General features: G+C 45.8%; 1 non-coding gene across 1 annotated transcript; it reads right to left on the bottom strand.

The window, feature by feature from the left end:
- Positions 1 to 7522: 7522 nt before the first annotated feature.
- On the bottom strand, positions 7523 to 7684 carry LOC122484608. Its single transcript, XR_006297664.1, has one exon. It is a non-coding gene; the product is annotated as a U1 spliceosomal RNA (small nuclear RNA).
- Positions 7685 to 8008: the final 324 nt, after the last annotated feature.

Here is an 8008-nt window from a genome sequence, read left to right as displayed (position 1 = left end):
CTCCGTGTGCCGCCCAACAGTACCCATCACACGTTTAGCATCATGTCTGGACACACCAATTGCAAAGGGTCTTGGTTATTTACCGTGGAACTGCTTCAAGTTCACCCCCTGGATTTGCATTTCTCTAGACGTTTCTGCCCTTCTCGTTGCATCCCAACCCTCTGAGGATGTGAAGTCGGGGGATTTTTAGATTGTTTGACATTTGGCAGGGGAAGAACAACTTCCCGGCTCAATTATTCGTGAGAGATTTTCATCCTACGACGAGAAACTCTTTGCCCCGCCTCTGCTGCCTATATATCCCTCTTAAATATCTGTCCCTCTGAAGCAGCTGGGCTTCAGAAATTTAATTTCTCGTTAGTGTCTTGTGGTCTAACTATCTCATGGGCGCATATGTGCAGAGGACACGTGGACATGAATTGTCTCTCCAGGAGTCAGGGTGGGTTTCTGCTGTCCCTTTCATGCTCGCTGCTAAAGACTCTAGTTACTTGCACACTTACTTCTTCCCTGCTAATAAATCCCTTCTGTCCAAGGCAGAAATGTGCACAGCCTCAGATAAGGTAATCACTTTTCCAACCTCTCCTGCAGGTGTTAGTGGCTGGGTAACACAGTTCTGGGCAACAAATTATATAAGTGGAAATCTTTCCTATAAAGTATTTGCTTTCTATGGGGAAAAAGGATAGACATTATGCATCTCCTTCCCGACTTGAGAATTGCTGGCATGCCTGCAGCTGGTACATTCATCTTGCCGCCCAGAAGCACTGGGCACGAGAGAGAGAGAGAGAGAGAGAGAGAGAGAGAGAGAGAAGAGAGAGAGACAAGGGTCCCAGAGAATTTGACCCTGACATCACTAAGCTCCTGAACCAGTGCTGACAGCTACTCCCCTTCAGATTTTTGTTGTCAGGAAATTGAACCTATGCTTTTATTTCACCATTAAAATATGAGTTTCCTGTTATTTGCAGGTGAATACTTCCTGCACAAGATTCCTCCTCTCTTCTGGCCCCCCAAATGATTTACTAAATCATCAAGAATTTACAAGTTGGATGTAAATGGCATATATATATTATATACATTATTATAATTGTAATATATTATATATATAAAAATATATATATACGTGTTACCCAATTATGTTTCTTGGAATAGCATTATATTATGAAATGTGGGGGCACCTGGGTGGCTCTGTCAGTTAAGCATCAGACTCTTGGTTTCGGCTCAAGTCATGATCTCATGATTCATGAGTTCAAGCTCTGCACCTGCTCCGTGCTGGCAGTGCAGAGCCTGCTTGGGATTTTCTCTCTCCCTCTCTCTCTGCCCCTCTCCTGCTTGCGCACATGATCTCTCTCTCTCCCAAAATAAATAAACTTTAAAATATACATATTATGAAATGTTGATAGGTATTCCATAATGCAAGGGTTTGATAGCCGAGTAAGTCTGGAACACTGAGATCAACAAGGTTTAATGGGTTTTCTTGACAAAAAAGTCTTCTTTCTCTTCTTCTTTAAAATTAGCACCTCGGGGTGCCTTGGGGGGCTCAGTCTCTGTTGAGCATCTGACTTCATCTCAGGTCATGATGTCATAGTCCGTGAGCTGGAGCCCTGCGTCGGGCTCTGGGCTGACAGCTCAGGGCCTGGAGCCGGCTTCAGATTCTGTCTCCCTCTCTCTCTGCCCCTCTCCCACTCGTGCGCTGTCTTTCTCTCTCCCCCAAATAAACAAACATCAAAAAATAAAATAAAATGAACACCTCAATGTTCTTTTTGAATCTGCAAAAGAAGCACATAGTTTAGAATATTTCCCGAATTCATTTGACCATACAGCCCACATGGGTTACCTATTGCTGGGCAACAAATCACCCACAACGTCACAGCTGCAACCCGTGAGCCTTTATCATCTCGCGCGTTCTGTGGGTCTGGGATCCGAGAGGGGCTTAGTCATGTTGTCCTGTCCCAGGGTCTCTCACGGGCTGCAAGCCTGGTGTCGGCCAGGACCACAGTCGTCCATGGCTAGGCTGATGGCTTGCTCGTGTGGCCGACGACAGGCCTGTGGACTCCCACATCTCAGCCCGGTCACGTGATTGCTGGCAGGCGATGATTTTTTGCCACGTGGGCCTTTGCACAGGGCAGCTGGCTTCCCCCAGGGTGAGCGATGAGAAGAAGACAGAGGCCAAGATGGAAGAAGACACAGTGGTTTTTTTTTTTTTAAGTTACTTTTTATTGTGGGGAAAATATATAACATAAATGTACTGTTTTAACCATTTTATTTATTTAAAAAAATTTTTTTAACGTTTATTTATTTTTGAGACAGAGAGAGACCGAGCATGAACGGGGGAGGGGCAGAGAGAGAGGGAGACACAGAACCGGAAGCAGGCTCCAGGCTCTGAGCCATCAGCCCAGAGCCCGACGCGGGGCTTGAACTCACGGACCGCGAGATCGTGACCTGGCTGAAGTCGGACGCTTAACCGACTGCGCCACCCAGGCGCCCCAACGTTTATTTATTTTTGAGACAGAGAGAGACAGAGCATGAACCGGGGAGGGGCAGAGAGAGAGGGAGACACAGAACCGGAAGCAGGCTCCAGGCTCTGAGCCATCAGCCCAGAGCCCGACGCGGGGCTCGAACTCACGGTCCGTGAGATCGTGACCTGAGCAGATGTCGGACGCTCAACCGACTGAGCCACCCAGGCGCCCCTGTTTTAACCATTTTAAATGTACAGTTCAGTGGCTTACAATTTTTTTTAAATGTTTATTTATTTTTGAGAGAGAGAGAGAGAGAGAGAGAGGCAAAGCATGAGCAGGGGAGGGGCAGAGAGAGGGAGACACAGAACAAGAAGCAGCCTCTAGGCTCCTAGCTGTCAGCACAGGGCCCCACATGGGGCTTGAACCGTGAGATCATGACCTGAGCCGAAGTCGGACGCTTAACCGACTGAGTCACCCGGGCGCCCCACCATATTCTACTTGATAGAGGCCAGTCAATAAGTCAAGCCTGCCCTCAGTGGGGAGGGGATTGCATAGGATGTGAATACCCAACGTAGCAATCATTGGGGTCATTCCAGAGACTGTCTACCACAAAAACACCTTTCTTTCATTACAGAACATCTACTAACACTTCAGGAGACAATACTGTTCTGTCACTCATAATTTGAGAAACCATGGAGCAGGGACACCCTAGGCAGCCCCAGAAGGACCATAGCATTAGCTTTTTGGTTTCCTCATTGCCCTCCCCAAATCAGCTAGCCAGGGTGACCGGAAATGGTGGGCAGTGGACAAAAACGATGACAGCTTTGTTGGAGGGACCAATGGCAAGCGACACATAAGAAGAGTATTGATTGGGAAAAAAAAAACAAACCCAACTCAACAAATATTCACCAAGGGCCAGCTAGCTGCCTAGCATTTTGCCAGGTGCCAGGCTTATCGGGGACACATTCATTCATCCATAAGCGAGTCTCAGTATGCTGAGAAGCCCAATAAGGCAGGTGAGGCCACACAGAGACGTCACCTTGCTAAAGTGGCCTGTGAAGACCGTTGTAACAGAAGGGCGTGGGGAAAATGTTAGGGGCAAGGAAAGTATCTCAGCGAGAGACACTTTTCCAACACCCCGGGGTAGGAAGTAATCTGTGTGCAGAAAAGAGCCTATTAACCTGGCTGAAGCGGGGAGCCTATAGAAGAACGGAGGCTGTGTGGAGGCCGTCAGAGAGGCTTGAAAGCCTCGCACACATTGATATTCTAAGCGGAGGGAGCCGGCTCAGTCCAAGGCTCCGGGGACCTGACCTCCCCAGGCACGAAGCAGGACATCTCCTTTGACTGTCAGAATAACAGATAACCTGGGCCACCTGTCCTGTTTCAAATGAATGCTTGAAACATTTCATTAGTTTCTATATTTAGCAAGGTGCTACAGGTCTGTAGTTAAAAATCAAATGATTCGAAAAAGCTTATGTCAAAAGACCAGCTCTGACTCGAAAGAAAGAAAGAAAGAAAGAAAGACCATCCGCTCCCCACAAGCAGCTCATTGTATTCGGTCAGCTGATCCTTAGGTTATTTCCATCCCTATTTCTAAGTAATATGCTTATACAGCTATTTCTTTTATATCGTAGCTATTTATTATTATTTACTTCTCTTAATTTTGACAGAATTCCCCTGGAAACCCCCTATAGTCAGTTTCGTCCCTAAAAGACATTTTTGCTGGATATGGAACTCTGGGTTTACTAGTGCCTTCTGAAGTGTTTACGTAGTTTGGACTGCCTTATAGCCATCAGGGCAAACGCTGCACCTGCGTGGTTTGTTCATGTAGTTTTCTCTCTTCCAGAAACTTCTTCCACCTGTTCTTACAGGATGACTCCTTTTTTAAATTATCTTGAATGGGGATACTGGAGCCATTCTCTAAAGAATTTTAAGCACTGAAGTCTGGAAAATGTGAATGAGGTCTTTGAGCCCCCTATGTGAGATGGTGATCATTAGAAAGGAGGACAGGTGGGGCGCCTGGGTGGCTCAGTCGGTTAAGCGTCTGACTTCGGCTCAGGTCATGATCTCACAGTTCACGAGTTCGAGCCCCGTGTTGGGTTCTGTGCCGACAGCTCAGAGCCTGGAGCCTGCTTTGGATTCTGCGTCTCTGTCTGTCTCTGCCCCTTCCCCGCTTGTGCTCTTTCTCTCTCTCAAAACCAAATAAACATTAAAAAAAATAAATAGAAAAGGGGAGAGGAGAAGGGAATGGTACTTGGGAAGTGGACAATGGGGAGAAGCCAAGGAAAATATTCAGGATTAGAACCTCAGAATCGGTGTAGAATCCTGGCAATAATCTGGGCAGAGATCAGTACACCGAATCTATTTTGTTCCCGTCTGGGGTCTTCTGTGAAATACTCTGGGGCTTGGTCTGTCCATCCACTTGACATCGTCAAGATTCAGTAGCATCACTTGGAGAATATGGGATTTGGGCCAGATGACAGGTGCCATCCCTCTTCCAAAACTTCCTGCAGTTCTAGAATTCCAACAGAGCATTATATAACTCTAGGAGGGAAAGGTCATTTTCACATTATTGTAAATTAATTCAATGAGCTTTCTCAGAAACTGGCATATCCCGACACTGAAGAGAGAGGAGTTTTGATTAGAAAGCAGTATTAGAGTGTGTGATTTGGAAACATGGCGGGGGGTGGGGGTGGGGTAGGTGATAGGAGAGGTTAGACTGAGGATGAAGCCCCACAAGAGGGCGCTGGTGAGGTTCTGTTAGCTTCATCTGCTCCAAGAGAAGGTCAAGTAACGTGGGTAATGTCATCCAGCTAGCAGGGGAGGTAGTCTGAATTTTAACCCCAGTTTGCCAAATTCCAAAGGGTAGTAGAGAAGGGCTTTGGGGGAGTGAAAGTTAAGGCGGAAGGAGTCCCTTTGTCTCTTCTCCAAATTGGAGTAGGAGGAAGCACAGTGCCTTGTTTTTTCCTTCGTGTGCACCCAGAGAGGGCCCTGGGTCCTTTCCTGGGCTCTGCTCTCCCGGCTTAGGACAAGGAGGTGATTTCCCAAGATGCTCTCAGGACGACTTGGGACTTTTTCTGCAGGCAGTCATTTTCTGCTAAGACAAAGCATTTGAGGGAGAATAGCAGATGTACTCAGGTTTTCTGAAATGGGGGGTTTTAGGGAAAGCTGACCACATACGATGGTTAGGCGTCTCTTGCCCTAGGGTGATGCTTTGGTTCTTAGCGTGCATGGACAGTCAGCTGTGATATTACCTGAAACGGCAAAACGCTAAGTCCAGAGACCGAGTAAGTCCTCACCAGCCCCTCATTCAGACAAGCCTGCGACTGGATGGTCAAGGTCTACGAATATACTGACCACTGGGTTCACGCCTCACACCTGCATCAGGTGCTGGTTGGTGACAGAAGAGTGGTGGGGACCGTGGCCTTGGACACCCATCCCCAGCCGAATGGGAAGATCTTCTTTGCATCTGCCTGGAAAGAAACAGTTCACACCACTGGGTGGCAGTATAGCGTTCCTCTTTGTTTCTCCTAAGTAGCTGTATTTTCCGGGACCTAAGGAATTCTATTCCCTCTGATCAACCCAACTGCCCTTTCCTGCCTTCGTCCCCCTCTTGCCTTATATCCATGTCTCTACACATAATGAGCCTCAGCTGTGTGTGTGTGTGTGTGTGTGTGTGTGTGATAGTGCATCAGAATGATGAACGTTAGGATCCACCCTGTCCCGTCCCTCCCTGATTCACATTGTCTTTCTATATCTCTGCAAATGCTCCATTAGGTCTTTGTTTTATTAACAGAGGTTTATAATAATCAGAGAGAGAGAGAGACAGGACAAGCCTAAACATAATACCGTAGGGGAAATTCATTTCTAGGCTGAGATGTAAAATGCTTCTGGTCACAATATTTGTTGGGGGCAAATATTTAAAAGAGAAACTAAGATGTTATTTGGAAGATAAGCTCGCGATGCTTGCCAAGGGCCAGCAGGCAGAGGTAGCACAGGTGGAGCCTCAGGAAGTTATGTGTAGAGCTGCTCTGCCATCTGGTGGACAGAGATGCACCTGCAGTTTGTAATCTGTAGTCTCCGGTTCCCAGACTTTGAGATTTTTATGAGTTATGAAACAAGAAACAAAAAAATCAAGCAAAAAAAAAAAATCCCTACCCACAAAAATGCTGAATAAATAAAGCCAAGACATGGTTGCCAACTTTTTATTTTTCCAAGTAATATTTAAAAAAAATCTAGCATCTGTGGTTACTATTATCTTAGTTAAAATTTTTTTCTTAAAGTTTATTTATTTTGAGAGAGAGAGATGGCGGAGGGTGCGAGCAGGGGACAGGCAGAGAGAGATGGAGAGAGAGAATCCCAAGCAGGCTCCAGGCTATCAGCACAGAGACTGACGTAGGGCTCGAACCCACGAACTGCGACATCATGACCTGAGCCAAAAATCAAGAGCTGAATGCTCAACTGACTGAGCCACCCAGGTGCCCCAGTATCATCTTACTTTTAAAGAGGAATAACCCCCACCCTCCCCCCAAAAAGGTGTTTTCACCTTCTCAAAAACAAAAGACAGCCCTTTAATTAAATATTTAGATTAATGGAAAGATCATTACATTTTCTGGTTTTGTTTTATAATTCTGTTACAAAGGGGTGAAATTTTTATCAAGCTTCAGCACTGTCTAAGGATTGATGTTTGGGAATCATCAGTCCAAAACACTTCATACAATTACTTAAAATTTTTTTTAACATTTATTCATTTTTAAGAGACAGAGACAGAGCACGAGTGGGGGAAGGCAGAGAGAGAGAGAGGGAGACATAGAATCCAAGGCAGGCTCCAGGCTCTGAGCTGTCAGCACAGAGCCCGACGTGGGGCTCGAACCCATGAACTGTGAGATCATGACCTGAGCTGAAGTCAGATGCTTAACCCACGGAGCCACCCAGGAGCCCCTCATATAATTACTTTAAATCATTTATAGTAAGTAAATAGGATTATCACGGAAATCTTTTCACATAGACACTTGGAGTTAACCACCATATTCATAATTGTCTTTAGTGGCTATTTTTTTTTTTTTCTTTTCAGGGGAAAGCGCAAATGCAGTCCCCACTGCCACAAATTACACGGTCGAGTTTCCCACATTTGGGGGAATCGCAGGGGTCAGCACATCCGCAGTGCAATGGATAAGCCTGGCCCTGGGAAAATCGCCTTCGTGATTAGGGTGTCTCCCCTGCCAGGTAAGTATTTTAGTGGCTATCTTTAACGAAACAAACAAAACAAAATTGTCCTCATTTCAGTTTCTGAGTCTTTGAGATTCCTTTGGGTTTCTTCCATTGGTTCTATCTTTTCATGGTTTAGGAATAAATTGCCTGAATCTGATAGTATCGCGGTTGCTTAGTGGTGGTAACATGTTGCTTCTCTGACGCACTTGTGTCTAAATTTTGATTGTGAAAATAATCTTTCAATACCTACCGTTATGTGTGTATTTATTTTATGAAGCTCATAATGTGCTGTTAGGCACAGCGCATGTTATAAAGCATCCACAGAACACAAAATGTTAAAAAAAAAA

Source organism: Prionailurus bengalensis, chromosome D1 (genome assembly GCF_016509475.1).
Source record: "Prionailurus bengalensis isolate Pbe53 chromosome D1, Fcat_Pben_1.1_paternal_pri, whole genome shotgun sequence".
NCBI lineage: Eukaryota > Metazoa > Chordata > Mammalia > Carnivora > Felidae > Prionailurus > Prionailurus bengalensis.
This window is presented reverse-complemented; position numbering and strand designations above follow the sequence as displayed.